Source organism: Nerophis ophidion, linkage group LG09 (assembly GCF_033978795.1).
Source record: "Nerophis ophidion isolate RoL-2023_Sa linkage group LG09, RoL_Noph_v1.0, whole genome shotgun sequence".
In the NCBI taxonomy this organism is placed as follows: domain Eukaryota; kingdom Metazoa; phylum Chordata; class Actinopteri; order Syngnathiformes; family Syngnathidae; genus Nerophis; species Nerophis ophidion.
Window position 1 is genome coordinate 36,496,906 of NC_084619.1, and position 16,842 is coordinate 36,513,747.

Genomic DNA, 16,842 nt, shown 5'->3' on the forward strand with positions numbered 1-16,842 from the left:
ATTTCAAAATGTTTAGTTTGTTCATGTTGTTTTTTTGTTTGTTTGTTTTCCGCCCTTTTTTGTCAAACAAAACTATGATTTAAATGGCAAACACACAAAATATGCAAAATCTTCCACCAAAAATATTTTTCAAAGTGGAATATTTGATGTGAAGTAATGGGAATCTTGGATAGGTCAATAATTCATAATAACATTGATTTTGATTCAATATTATGTTTTGAGCAATGACAGTTTGAAAGAAAAAAAAACAGCTTTGTTTTATTAGTCAACATTGCAACTTTTTCTAAATTACGTTTCACCTTTAAGCTTTTTTATTTCACTTTTGTTATGTTTTAGTTTATTTTAATAGTATTTTTACACCTGTCACTCCAAACTCAACACCCCCTAGTACCAAGGCCCCCCCCCCCCTCCGTGCGTCGGTTGGGGGTGCGGGGGGTGTATAATATAGCCTGGAAGAGTCACGGATGCATGGCATTCTGAGTAATTGTCATGTTGCGTTCATGTTGTGTTACTGTGAAATGTGTTTGTCATTCTTGTTTGGTGCGGGTTCATAGTGTGGTACATATTAGTAACAGTGTTAAGTTTTTTATATCACAACCTTCAGTGTAACCTGTCTGGCTGTTGACTATATCCCTTGCAGTCGTGTAGTGTATCAGCGGAAGCCACGTACAACGTGTTACTGGGTTGGCTAGCTGTTTGAACATGCTGTAGAAGGCGTCAAAGGCAATGGCTTCATAGCACGCCATTATTATTATTATCTGGGTGACCATCAGCAGATATTAGCGGGAATGGTTGCGGCTCCCATTATCATTTTCATCTTGTGAAACGGGTCGAAATTGGCTCTTTGAGTGGTAAAGAACCCTGGACCTACATTGAAAATGCATGCAACCCTAATTCAAAATGCCAGACATTTGACGCATTTTAAAAAACCCGCCCGGACACCACTGCAAAAGAGGTTATGTCCGGGGAAAAGAGGACGTATGGTCAGCCTACTGTACTATTGTACATCAGAGGTGTCCAACTCATTTGAGCTCAGGTGCCGCATGGAGGGATAAATCTGTGCACACGCAGGCCTGACTATTATAATCATGGTATTGAAATAAAAAAAATAAAGACAACTTTAGATTGTTTTCTTTGTCCTATTTTGGCCAAAAATAGAGCAAATATATTCTGAAAATATTACAATAAAAGTTTAGAAAAAAATACCCGGCAGAGGTAAAGTTTAGATCAGGGGTCTCCAAACTACAGCCGACGGGCTGAATACGGCCCGCCAGTGTCCATAATCCGGCCTGCAGGAATTTAAATGTTTTGTTTATGTATTTGTCATTTCTCATCTATTTTCTACTGCTTGTTACTCTCGGGGTCTCTTAGCTGCTCAGGCAAATACTATTGTAAAAAAATGCATTTTCCCAATGATAACAAGACATTATCGCGTTCTATACATATACATATATATATATATATATATATATATATATACACACACACACACACACACACACTGGGCAGCCACCGGACAAATGTTTTTAACCCTAAGCGGCCCCGAGTAAAAAAGTTTGGAGTCACTTTACAGTCTTCCATTTCTGCCTCACACTTAAGCCTTTAATTGTTGTTGAATTGTTGAATCCGTGGCTGTAATTTTTTTGTATTGAATTTCCAATAACTTTATCAGGACTACACTTAAGTGCAGCAGGCTGGGGATTCATGCCTTCAGTATGAGGGCCAATCTGGGGGCAGTAGTAGTCAACGGTTGTTGGCTGTTTTATTTTTTATTTTTGTTCCATAGCGCAGCAGAAAACACACTGCCAGCATTAAAGCTACTACTGGCCACTAATAAACAGATGTGTGTGTGTGTGTGTGTGTGTGTGTGAGCGGTGGGGGGAATCCATGTAGGCTGCACGAGCATGTGAGAGAGAATGCTTTTATAAGTCTTTATGTCCTGCATGCCGAAGTTTTACGAATAAACTTAATTCTGAAAAACATGACACTTCCTCGACTCAAAAGTAGGGATGTAACGATTGTCAGTATTAATGATAAAACTCCTGGCAGTTTGTATTAACGTTTTAAATGAAAATGATCATTAAATTAGTATTGATTACCACATTTTGATAAGCTCACAGACCGGTGATACTGCTCATTTACTTAAGAAGCTGGCGTGTTAATGGCTATAGCTCGCTAGCTTAAATGCTAACACAAATACAAGATAAATATGACGTCTTTCCTCATTATAAAACAACATACAAAAATTTAAAGTTGTATAAACATAATGATCTCTGACCAACTAAGCTATTCGATTGTGCACAAGCTATTAAGTGATCTAATTTATCACTTGGTTTCATGTGAAGATGTGGAAATTCAAGCGCCGCATGGCATGCTACGAGCGTCTCCAGTTTCTCACCAGTAAAAAAACATAACCTAATAAACATGCATTTCATCATTTGTAATGTGAAATATGTATATTCAATTTACAAAATACAAAATATAGCGTTCTTAGTGTAACGATTCTACTCACATGAAATATTCCTTCATATAGAATTTGCATTACTGGGGGACATGTATTTCTCTAACATTGTACGTGCAACCCTTGTTTTACCTTTATCATTAAAAAGAAACACTCTAAAACCTTCACAAATAAAACCGAAGAAGATAAAACATTCAACAGTGAAATGAAATACTAGGGCTGTCAAGAAGCCAGAACAATATTTTATGTTTCTTCTGCCAAAAAAGTACAAAATTCAAAACTAGTGAAGTTGGCACATTGTGTGAATCGTAAATAAAAACAGAATATAATGATTTGCAAATCCTTTTCAACTTATATTCAGTTGAATGGACTACAAAGACAAGATATTTAATGTTCGAACTGAGAAAGTTATTTTTTTTTGCAAATCATTAATTCAGAATTTAATGGGAGCAAGACATTGCAAAAAAGTTGGCACAGGGGCATTTTTACCACTGTGTTACATGACCTTTCCTTATAACAACAATCAGTAAATTTGTGGAATGTGAAGGGACCAATTTTTGAAGCTTTTCAGGTAGAATTATTTCCCGTTCTCTTAAGTTGTTCAACAGGCCGGGGTCTCTGTTGTTGAATTTTACGCTTCATAATGCACCATACATTTCTGAGACAGGTCTGGACTACAGGCAGGCCAGTCTAGTACCTGCACTCTTTTGTTATGAAACCACACTGTTGTAACACGTGCAGAATATGGCTTGGCATTGTCTTGCTGAAATAAGCAGGGGCGTCCATGATATGGATGGCAACATATGTTGTTTCAAAACTGGTATGTACCTTTCTTCATTAATGATGCCTTAACAGATGTGTAAGTTACACATGCCTTGGGCACTAATACACCTCCATACCATCACACATGATGGCTTTTCAAATTTAGGCCCATAACAATCCGGATGGCTCTTTTCCTTTTTGGTCCGGAGGACACAACGTCCACAGTTTCCAAAAACAATTTAAAATGTAGACTCGTGAGACCAAAGAACACTTTTCCACTTTGCATTAGTCCATCTTTGAAGAGCTTGGGCGCAGCGAAGCCAGCGGCGTTTCTGGGTGTTGTTATAAATGGCTTTTGATTTGCATAGTAGAGTTTTAACTTATTGTGGTGATATGCTTTACACACTGATGTCGCTTTTTTATACAGTACCGCCTGAGGGATCGAATGTCATGGGCATTCAATGTTACGTGCAGCGATATTTTCAGAATTGTTTTAACCTTTTGATTATATAACGGACTGTAGATGGCGTAATCCCTAAATTCCTTGCAATAGCTCGTTGAAAAATGTTGTTCTTAAACTGTTCGACAATTTGCTCATGCATTTGTTCCCAAAATGGTGACTCTCGCCCCATCCTTGTTTGCGAATGACTGAGCATTTCATGGAAGCCGCTTTTATACCCAATCATGGCACCCACCTGTTCCCAAATTAGCCTGTTCACCTGTGGGATGTTCCAAATAAATTTTTGATGAGCATTCCTCAACTTTCTCAGTCTTTTTTGCCACTTGTGCCAGCTTTTTTGAAACATGTTGCAGGCATCAAATTCCAAATGAGCTAATATTTTCAAAAAATAACAAAGTTTACCTGTTCTAACGTTAAGTATATTGTCTTTGCAGTCTATTCAATTGAATATAGGTTGAAAAGGATTTGCAGAATATTGAATTCTGTTTTTATTTACACAACGTGCCAACTTCATTGGTTTTGGGTTTTGTGTAATGAGTTTATATGTATTTAGTATTTTTAAATACAACTTGATTCAAAGATTTCAGTTAGTTTATAAGTCCATCTCTCTTCTTCCGCTTATCCGAGGTCGGGTTGCGGGGGCAGCAGCTTAAGCAGGGAAGCCCAGACTTTCCTCTCCCCAGCCCCTTCGTCCAGCTCCTCCTGGGGGATCCCAGGCCAGCCGGGAGACATAGTCTCCCCAACGTGTCCTGGGTCTTCCCCGTGGCTTTCTACCAGTTGGACGTGCCCTAAACACCTACTCATTTGGCCACTCTCGATGTGGAGGACTAGTGGCTTTAATTTGAGCTCCTCCCAAATGGCAGAGCTTCTCACCCTATCTCTAAGGGAGAGCCCCTCCACCCGATGGAGGAAACTCGTTTTGGCCGCTGGGCCACAGAAATCTCTGCGGAGTCATTCACTGGCCGAATCTTTTCTGTCATGGTTTTGGTGCGCGTTACTTGTGGAAATAGCAGACGGCGTGCAAGTTAAAGTATATTTATTGGCAACACAGAGGTGCACAGGAAGCCGACTAGCCAGCACAGAAGGGGAGACCCAGGTGGAACTAAATCAAACTAATTAATGAGAATCAGGTGTGCTGGCAGGACATGGAACAGAAAGTAAATGTGCTTCAAATCACAGACACCAAACAGCAAATACTGACAAAACAAGAGTACTAGGATAGGAATTCATTCAAAAACACCGGAAATAGAAACTACAAATAAGAGCACTGGACAGGAATTAAAAAGCCAAACACAGGAAAACCCAAACGTGGTCTAACTGTCAGTAGCAAGCCTGGCAATGATTTGTTTTAGATTTATTTTTAATTCTGATCTTTTCAATTTTCTGAATTTAAAATGGAAATTCAAAAAAGGGTTCTGGTCAGTGTGACTCAATTTAAGCGTCAACCAATCAGGCCTCCTGTATATTTCTGTCCTCTGCAACTTTGGATACCACAACACTTGTTCTTGTTCTTTACACACAGTGGTTGCCAGCGTTCCACATCGTGTAGGTTTGGTTCAAAAGTTGAATGGCAGCGGTGGCAAGACTGACACGTGACTCCAATGGTGTGGGCAGTTTGGAGCCTTGAAGGCCTCTATTGCCAGCCCACCACCGAGACACACAGTAACAACATTGTGTCTGAGCTGCTTGTGGGTCTGCATATAAGGTCCATGTGTGTGTCTTCGTTCCCAGGCTCAAAAACTCAACCATGTGTACCTCACAGCTGTGTGATGTGTAACCTCATCAGTGATCCTTGAACTTATCCCTTTGCAATGGATCTGATCTCTGGAGAGCCATTCACACGTGTAACACTCTCCTTACCCCTTCTGTTCTTTGGACATTCCTAATCCATCAGAACAAATGTAATCATGTAAACATGTAAAATGAAAGGCACATTACTGAGCAAAAGTCCTATGTTATTACTTACATTTCTGATTTGATTTAGTTTTTCACAGCAGTTATTTTAACAACGTGAAACAGAACATTTTAGAAGATCAGACCTGTCAAGCCGGGGAAATGTTTATTACATCGTTGAAATTGCAAAATTCAACACATTTAATTGCAAACGTTGATCCAACATCAGAGGAGAAGGTGATGTGGGCAGTGTACACTGTGAACAAGAAGTATACAGTTGCAGAAAGTTTGATGTTATTTATTCATTTCCAAGATGCATACGTTTGCAATGTGATAAATGAAAAAACTTGCAAATTTTAATTTCTCTTTACATGTCCGAAAAGGTGTAGAAAGAAGCAAGGCTTAATTAGGTCTACACCTTTTCGACCTTCAATCAATTTCTACACATATGCTCACTTCTTGTTCTCATCTTGTGACACAGTTTACATTCTATTGTGAATTCTAAATACAATAGTTATCTTTATAAGTCTTCAAATCAACTGTGATTCTCATTAGATGATTTTTGTACCATTTTCAATAAGTTCAAGATGTTGATCAAAATGTTTTATTCTTTGTACTTAGTAAACACTTTGACCAGCCTCTTGAACTGATTCATACTAGTACATTGTTTGACTTCTTTGCTTAGTCCATTCATAAATTACTTCCACATACTGATATACTTAAAGTCTTAAGTGTTGTACAAGCATGCACATTTTTTAAGTTGGATTTTTCTCGAATATTATATTTAACTGCTTTTGTTGAGAATAATTGTTGTACATTCTTGGGATATAATTCGCAATATGCAGCTGCACAAAATCATTAAAATGTAGTAATTTAGAATTCATAACGAAAGGATTTGAATGTTCTCCATATCCAACATTATGTATTAACATGTTTAGCATATGTAGTGCACTTTTGTATTTATTTCCACATATTTCTGCATAATAACTTAGATATGGTAACACTTGCGAACAGTAGGGAATATGAAGTGCTTTTTAGTCCAGAAAGTATTTGGCTGTGTTCATTATTGAAATATTTTTTGCCTCTTTATTTTTATTTATATTTGTGTATGAAATTTCCTATTAATTTTAGGATTTATTATTGCACCCAAAAATCTGGTTTCTGTTACTCTGTCAATGTTTTCTCCTAAACAAAACGCAGTCGTGTCGTCTGAAAATAAAACTACCTTAAAGTCTTTTGTAACTTTACACATGTTGTTTGTATAAAGACTGAACAATGTTGGTCCCAGTCTTGATCCCTGACTCCGTTAACAATTTTTCGTATTGTCACCGAGCTTCACGTATTGCTTCCTGTTAGTTTGGTAGCTTCTTATCCAGTTTAAGACCAATCCCTTGATGCCATTCTATTTTTTTGATTAAGATATCATTAAAATTGTTGGTTAGATTTTTTTGGAAGGTGCATGTCACACTACACACGCGGGTCTGTAGGGGGAGGTAACAGTAACAGTGTAACATATGCTGGGTTCTTGAAACAAAATAATCCAGGCTTCAGAGACTGAAATAAAAATTAGAACCAGTGAAATGGAACAAAATGGGTAACTACAGAGCATTAAGGTGTACAAATGTAATCAAGGGTCTTAAAGTGGGTCAACTGAAAGAAATCTGTACGTTTCCGCAGGTTAGTTGGTTGCACGTATGTAGAGATACAGTATGTAGATACAATATATATTGGTAATCATCTGAATAAAGGTGCACATAGAGGAATTTAATTCAACAATTTGAGTCAACATGGGATTAATAAAACTATCCAATCCTCAGAATCATAATGGTATCACAAGTCTAAAAACAGCCTGCTAGCTGACAAACAGATGGACAAATAAGCACAACAATGCTTTAAACTTATGTTAAGATCTGCACCCCTCAACAACAACAAATGCAATCATCATGTTGAATATTGATACAGTCATTTTGGAGTGTACTTATATATAGGGGTGTCCTATTCCAATATTGATATCAGTTGGATATTAGCAGGAAAAAATCAAGTGTAGGATGATATTGGCTTGCATCTAAAACCTCCCAGAAAAGCACTCCGATACAAGCAGTCCTGCTGCGCGTTTACTTGTGCAAAGCTGGATAACCAGTTAATATTTATATGTCTTCTAATAAGCATTAAGTTAATCTTTTATTTTATTTAATTAAGTAATTTACAAAAGGTATACATGGTAGACAATAGACTAATAGGAGATAGCAACTGCACATAATATCACAAAAGCTGATTATTTTAATTAAAATGTTGAATTAATTCATTAAAATCCAACAGAGAAAAATGAATCCAAATAACTTTAAAATAAATTAAGAATGAAAAGGATCAGAAAACAGTTAAAAACGTATATCTGCCCCCCACTGCGATTGTTTTTCAAAGTAGGATACAGCAATGCTGTCATGATGTGGTTTTCGCAGCTTACTGCGAGGTTTGTTCTCAAACGGACTATTCCAGACAAGGCTTGCAGGTAGGAACATATCTATAAATCTTCACTCAAAAAAGCTACAAAAACGCAAAACAAGACTGATCACACTAGGAGTGAAAGTAAATACTTAGCATAGACTATGAACATAGAGAACTTATAAAACTGTGGCATGAAATAAACACGACTTACGTAGTCCAGGCATGAGACAAACAAAACTTACAGAGACACAACATAAAGCAAACAACTAGCATAAACTATAGCATAGCAAGAAACAAACAGAATGAACCATGGTAATGCATGAAACAAGCATGAAAACTGTGGCATGAAACAACTAATGATGGCAGGACGACTGACTGGCAAAGACATTCTTAAATAATGTTTCTAGATTGGAAACAGGTGCGCGGTTTGAACACCAGAGGCAGGTAAAAAAATCATACGTCGCCATGGTAACTAAAACAAACAAGGGTGCACAAAAACAGGAAATAATGGAGTCTAAAACTAACAGAACAAAACGAAAACATGATCCGGACCATGGATCATGACAAATGCCATATTTTCATTTCACAACAAATACACCAAAAAATGAAGACATCATTTTACTCAGTCATATATTTTCATCATCATGATTTTAAATAGTTCTTTAAAATACATACGTTTTACATTGTTTTGTTTCACTGTCAAGCCTGTGGCAAAAAACACCACCCTTGATTGAAATGCATCTTACCATTGTCACTGTCGCCGGATGACAGCTTGCTCCTGCTGATGTTGTGACCGGGCTCGATGGCAGTTAGCTGGTGCCTGTACTATCGTCGGGCTGGTGTCCTTTAATGAACAATATTGCAGTCTTATAGGCGACATTTGGTAATATATACAAGTTTTAAAATACATCCATCATAACTTCAGTGTTTTTATACCTACCATTGTTCTCTGAGTAATGTGGCTTGATCAAGCCTTTACTAACATTCTACACAACAAAACAAAACAAGTATGTATTCGGATTTGGGCTTGCATCGTATCAAATTATTATCGTATGGGCCAATACTCAAGGCTCAAATATCGGAAATGAAAAAGTTGTATTAGGACCTTACTTACTTACTATATATTGATTTACTTACACTTGTACTTTTAACCCTAAATTTTAGAGAGAAATGTTTCAATGCCAATTTATTAACAATGATTTGAACTATTTTACTTGTTTATACATACTTTTATATATTTCCGTATTTCAATGGAATCATATTTATTCAAAGCAATTGTTGTTGTTGATGCCTTTAAATGCCGGAGGCTGGGCTGCGTTCTGTAGCAAAGTCTCAGTTGTTGTCATTAAAGAACTGCTGTGATTTAGTGGGTCTACAAAACCAAGTGTGTTTGGCCAAACAAGATGTCTGAGTCCTGATTGTACTCTGGCAACAACATATTTTGCCTTGCCTCAAGTGTACAAATACAAGCCTTTGGTCATTGTGTGCATGGATTTGTGCTTGTATAAGTGTTCTCTCAAACTCAACATGTGTTGTGGCTCATCAGGCCAGAACATGGAAACTGTGAGTATCTGCAGATGTTGAGAACAGGAGAAGACGTTTTTTTTTTTTTTTATGAAGCCTGCTTCCTCACGGTCTTCTGGTCGGACGCCGCAGCAGTCCGTCTTCACCCAAATCACAGAAGCTTTAGAGGCCAATCTCCAAGTCCATATGCTTCTCACTGCTCATCACCTCCCATCTCTAAAGACGAATCCTCTCGGGGATCAGTGCTCTGGACAGCATCTGCACAAGAGCCAAGAACAGAAAGAGACATAATTCAAAAGTCTTCAGTTTTTGACATTAAAGTATCCAGGAGGAACAGATAGGAAACAGACAGTTGGACTTTGTGTGAGTAAGCAGCCAGACCAGACAGTGTCATCCGTTGATAATAAAATTACGTTATACTGTACTGTCGACCATGATAACTAATAATGAAATATGACAGTGGCCACTCGGCAATACAGTCCCAAGATCCCCATGGTAATCGCATCGGCATCCAGATGTGATAACGGACTAGCCACTGCGCCCCACAGAAGTCTATTCACCAGACAAGACGTGTGGGAGAAAATTCTCGACCTTGAAAAGTATACATAAAGCCTGCGTTGTTAGGAGTCTCTCACCGCATTCTCACACTATCCCACCAAATGCACCTGTTTGTTCGTGTTAAGAGTGCGGTTAAGATAGACTTTAGAGACCAAAAGGCCAATCCGTGTGGAAATGTTGGTGCACCTATTGGCCCAACAGTTGCTATGTCTGCAGTCTGTAAGATTTCTCCCTCCTCTTAAAAATCCTTCTGAATAACTCATCAGACAAGCTTTTGGTATATTGTCTCACACAACTGGAACTCCAAATTTATTTTGGATGTACCGATCGCAAAGTTTGTGCAGCCAAATATCTGGAAAAGTATTTTGTGATACAAGTCGGCGTGGGAAGGAAAACCAAGTGTCCAGTTTCTTGTCAGCAGAAATCTCATTAATCATTAGAATATTTACCGGCTATTATATCATTGTTAAATAAATATGTATTATGCAATGCCTAGAATAGATAGCATCAATAAAAAATAAAAAAAAATCAGTGTCCAAAAAACCCAAAGGATCAAGGTACTCAAATCCTTTTCTGATTGGCTACAACTCTTGTAAACAAGTATTTAAATTGTACATGCTTAAAAGTGAGGGACTCAACCTTCTGGGCAAAAAATATATTTTACAATATAAAATATTTTTGACAGCATATGCAAAAAAAAAAAAAACTACATGATAATCTGCATTAACATGTTTGTGATTTCACAAACGAAAGAGAGAGCACCTAAAATGTATTGACTTTGTTAAAGTCGTTTCTGTGCTTACTGCCCAGTTGCTAGTTAAAATTGTTGAGATTATTTTTCTTAATCCAAGAATAACTTTATCCATGTAAAATTTCATCTGACACAAAATAACCTATTTATCTGAGTCAAAAGTACTTTTAAGTGTTTTCAAAGCTTCAGAAATTAACTTCTCAAGACTCTTGAAATTTAACTAGGGCTGTATGTTACACATCGGACAGATATGAGGAGTTATTATGCCAAACGATAAATTCGATATATAAAAAATAGCTCTAATTTAACAAAAAATCCAATGAGATTATACGCACTTTGCTATAGGTGGGTTAGGGTGAGCCAATCAACCTGTGCTGTATATCGCCTGTTGTAAACATTTCCTGCGCTCACTGTACACCAGTAATCAACAACCCTGGTTTTAGTCATAAACCAAGGCAAGGTCTACCACTGAGCAAACAATGTTGATACATGTGGCAACTTGTATAATATAGTCAGGAATAGTTATGGATGCAAAAGATTCTGGGTATTTGTTCTGTTGCGTTTATGTTGTGTTACTGTGAGGATGTTCACCTGAAATGTGTTTGTCATTCTTGTTTGGTGTGGTTTCACAGTGTGGCGCAAATTAGTAAGAGTGTTAAAGTTGCTTATATCACAACCATCAGTGTACTCTGTGTCACCCAGTGTGCCTTGCAGTTGTGTGCGTGTGTCTGCGGAAGCCACGTACAACATGTTGCTGGACTGGCAAGCGGTTTGCACATGTCGAGAAGGCGTCAAAGGCAATGGCTTCATAGCACGCCCTTATTCTTGTTACCTGGGAGACCGCCTGCAGATATTCGTGAGAATGTTTGCGGCTCCTATTGTCTTCTTTTCTTTGTTACACGGGTCAAAATGGCTCTTTTAATGGTATAGATTGCCGATCCCTGATCTATATATATTAAATATTTCTGAATGGTTCAACCGCCACCCGCCCAAATCTATTTAAAATCAATTTTTTCGTCATGTCACCCGCCCGACCCGCGGTGTATCCGCGGATGAGACCGCAAACCGCGCATCTCTGGTGCCTTTTGCTCTCGTTCCATTTTTCGCTGTTTTTTTTTTGTCTGTTTAATTTTGTATCAGTAACGTGCCTAGAGCCTATGACAAATGAGTCACAGGCTGCAGATGAACCCTGTGTTGCACTTGGCTGTAGAAGCCAGCGGTTTGTGGCCACTATAGACACATTTAGTACTGTAGTATATTTGTTCATATTATGGTCACATATGGGGATGCAAGTTACATGATAGTGTTACATACACATCGGAAGTAGTGAAATAAGTTTGCAGGTTTTCCTGTTTGATTAAGAGGGAATGAATGGGGAAGTCCCTCTTTAGCTGCCGCCTCGTTTTATCATACATCATTGCCTTTGCACATGTCAATGTTTAGTTTTGTATGCACAATAAATCAACACAAAATAAGTACTTTGGACTCTTTTTGGCTTGTTAGCATCCGATTGCAGGCTAGTGATGGCGGTTGTCGTTGAGGCGAGAGTTGTTAGACGTGGGTTGCAACAGTCAGTCTTAATCCATTGCTGCAGCTTGAAGATCTTTTTTAGATGTGCACGTCATGCAACATGTGCATGCGAGACTAATTGTGCAGCTTTTCTCGGGGGTGGGCCCTTGTCGTTACCAACAGAATATATGGCTGAAGAGCTAAAGGCTAAAATGTGCGCCTATTGGAGGTCTGTTGGTCACTCTCCAGTTGGTGGTGTCCCTGATATTGTACTAACTAATTTTTTTTTTTTTAATATTTCGACGGGTTGCCGACCCCTTGTTGTAAACAAAAAATTGATGAAATGGAGATAGAAAGGGTGTATTCAATAACATTTTTGGAAATCTATATACATGTTAAATTAAATTGGAAACTGTACATAAATATACTTAAGACAAAGATTGCAAACATTATTGCTATGTTACATAAAATTAAAAACTCTGTAAATCAAAAGGCTCTTAACATGTTATATAATTCTTTCACACTCCCATATCTCAATTATTGCGTTTAAATCTGGGGTAACAATTATAAATCAAACATCAACTCTATTTTCTTACTTCAAAAGAAAGCGATTAGAATTGTAAATAGTATGCGAATTATCATGAACGTACCAATGCTCTGTTCATTAAATTAAAAAACATTAAAACTGCACGATCTTGTTGACCTCAATACTGCTATTGTGGCTTACAAAGCTCACAACCTCATGCTGCCTGGGTGTCTACAGGTGAGGTTCAAACCCAGAAAGAATCCCTATGACATCACAGGTTCAGCTTTCTTTCAGAAAGCAAAAATAAGAACAAGCTTAAAAAGTAGATGTGTTTCTGTTAGAGGAGTTCCACGGTGGAACAGCTTGGATGATCCCTTAAAATGTTCCAGTTCAATTCACACATTTAAAAAACATTTTGAGACTACTGTCTTGAAGAAATATATCACTCTTGAATTAACATTGTGATTAATATTAAATGAAAACTAAACTTGGATATAATAATTAATGAAAGTATAATTGTTTGTGTATATATAGTTTATAATTGGTGAAAAAGGTTTAATACGTGTGCAAAGATATTTCACATGCCTTTACTGTGTATATAATTGAACTACGTTCATATTGTGTATAATGGGTATTCCCAATATGTTGTGCAAAGGACATTTTAAAATTTTTCTGAAGTTTATATTTATTTTGTACTTCCATCCATCCATCCATCCATCTTCTTCCGCTTATCCGAGGTTGGGTCGCGGGGGTAGCAGCCTAAGCAGGGAAGCCCAGACTTCCCTCTCCCCAGCCACTTCGTCTAGCTCTTCCCGGGGGATCCCGAGGCGTTCCCAGGCGAGCCGGGAGACATAATCTTCCCAACGTGTCCTGGATCTTCCCCGTGGCCTCCTACCGGTTGGACGTGCCCTAAACACCTCCCTCGGGAGGCGTTCGGGTGGCATCCTGACCAGATGCCCGAACCACCTCATCTGGCTCCTCTCGATGTGGAGGAGCAGCGGCTTTACTTTGAGTTCCTCCCGGATGACAGAGCTTCTCACCCTGCCTCTAAGGGAGAGCCCCGCCATCCGGCGGAGGAAACTCATTTCGGCCGCTTGTACCTGTGATCTTATCGTTTCGGTCATGACCCAAAGCTCATGACCGTAGGTGAGGATGGGAACGTAGATTGACCGGTAAATTGGGAGTTTTGCCTTTCGGCTCAGCTCCTTCTTCACCACAACGGATCGGTACAACGTCCGCATTACTGATGACGCCGCACCGATCCGCCTGTCCATCTCACAATCCACTCTTACCCCACTCGTGAACAAGACTCCTAGGTACTTAAATTCTTCCACTTGGGGCAGGGTCTCCTCCCCCAGCCGGAGATGGGACTCCACCCTTTTACGGGCGAGAACCATGGACTCGGACTTGGAGGTGCTGATTTTCATTCCGGTCGCTTCACACTCGGCTGCGAACCGATCCAGTGAGAGCTGAAGATCCCGGTCAGATGAAGCCATCAGGACCACATCATCTGCAAAAAGCAGAGACCTAATCCTGCGGTCACCAAACCGGAACCCCTCAACGCCTTGACTGCGCCTAGAAATTCTGTACTTAAAAGTTATGAACAGAATCGGTGACAAAGGACAGCCTTGGCGGAGTCCAACCCTCACTGGAAACGTGTCCGACTTACTGCCGGCAATGCGGACCAAGCTCTGACACCGATCATACAGGAAACGGATCGCCACAATAAGACAGTCCGGTACCCCATACTCTCTGAGCACTCCCCACAGGACTTCCCGAGGGACACGGTCGAATGCCTTCTCCAAGTCCACAAAGCACATGTAGATTGGTTGGGCAAACTCCCATGCACCCTCAAGAACCCTGCCGAGAGTATAGAGCTGGTCCACAGTTCCACGACCAGGACGAAAACCACACTGTTCCTCCTGAATCCGAGGTTCGACTATCCGGCGTAGCCTCCTCTCCAGTACACCTGAATAAACCTTACCGGGAAGGCTGAGGAGTGTGATCCCACGATTGTTGGAACACACCCTCCAGTCCCCCTTCGTAAAGAGAGGGACCACCACCCCGGTCTGCCAATCCAGAGGTACCGCCCCCGATGTCCATGCGATACTGCAGAGTCTTGTCAACCAAGACAGCCTTACAGCATCCAGAGCCTTAAGGAACTCCGGGCGGGTCTCATCTACCCCTGGGGCCTTGCCGCCGAGGAGTTGTTTAACTACCTCAGCAACCTCAGCCCCAGAAATAGGAGAGCCCACCACACATTCCCCAGGCACCGCTTCCTCAAAGGAAGACGTGTTGGTGGGATTGAGGAGGTCTTCGAAGTATTCCATCCACCGATCCACAACATCCGCAGTCGAAGTCAGCAGAACACCATCCGCACCATACACGGTGTTGATAGTGCTCTGCTCCCCCTTCCTGAGGCGGCGTATGGTGGTCCAGAATCGCTTCGAAGCCGTCCGGAAGTCGTTTTCCATGGCTTCCCCGAACTCTTCCCATGTCCGAGTTTTTGCCTCCGCGACCGCTAAAGCTGCACACCGCTTGGCCCGTCGATACCCGGCCACTGTCTCCGGAGTCCTATGAGCCAAAAGAACCCGATAGGACTTTTTCTTCAGCTTGACGTCATCCCTCACTGCTGGTGTCCACCAACGGGTTCGGGGATTACCGCCACGACAGGCACCAACAACCTTGCGGCCACAGCTCCAATCAGCCGCCTCGACAATAGAGGTTCGGAACATGGTCCACTCGGACTCAATGTCCCACACCTCTCTCGTGACATGTTCAAAGTTCTTCCGGAGGTGGGAATTGAAACTCTCTCTGACAGGAGACTCTGCCAGACGTTCCCAGCAGACCCTCACAATGCGCTTGGGCCTGCCAGGTCTGTCCGGCATCCTCCCCCACCATCGCAACCAACTCACCACCAGGTGGTGATCAGTAGAAAGCTCCGCCCCTCTCTTCACCCGAGTGTCGAAAACATGAGGCCGCAAATCCAATGACACAATTACAAAGTCGATCATGGAACTGCGGCTTAGGGTGTCCTGGTGCCAAGTGCACATATGGACACCCTCATGTTTGAACATGATGTTTGTTATGGACAATCCGTGACGAGCACAAAAGTCCAATAACAAAACACCACTCGGGTTTGGATCCGGGCGGCCATTCTTCCCAATTACGCCTCTCCAAGTTTCACTGTCATTGCCAACATGAGCGTTGAAGTCCCCCAGTAGGACAAGGGAATCACCCGGGAGAGCACTTTCCAGTACTCCCTCGAGTGTACCCAAAAAGGGTGGGTACTCGGAACTGCTGTTTGGTGCTTGAGCACAAACAACAGTCAGGACCCGTCCCCCCACCCGAAGGCGGAGGGAAGCTACCCTCTCGTCCACTGGATTGAATTCCAACGTGCAGGCTTTGAACCGGGGGACAACGAGAATTGCCACCCCAGCCCGTCACCTCTCACTGCCGGCAACACCGGAGTGGAAGCGAGTCCAGTCCCTCTCGAGAAAACTGGTTCAAGAGCCCTTGCTGTGCGTCGAGGTGAGTCTGACTATATCCAGCCGGAACTTCTCTACCTCGCGCACTAGCTCAGGCTCCTTCCCCCCCAGTGAGGTGACGTTCCACGTCCCAAGAGCTAGCTTCTGTAGGCGAGGATCGGACCGCCAAGTGCCCTGCCTTCGGCTATCGCCCAGCTCACAATGCACCCGACCTCTATGGCCCAGCTCACATGACTATAAAAATACAAATAAACAACGAACGTAGTGCATATTTGAGTTGTATTTATAGGACACCTGGGTCACATGTAGAGTTTTTCCATGACAGCCTACTAAAAGTACTTGGAAAACTAGCTAACAAGAAATGTGTCTGTGTGTGGAGATTTAAATTTTGATTTATTAAAATGGAGAATCCATAAACCAACTAATGACTTTATGAATGAAATGTTTACTTATGGTTTGCAACCA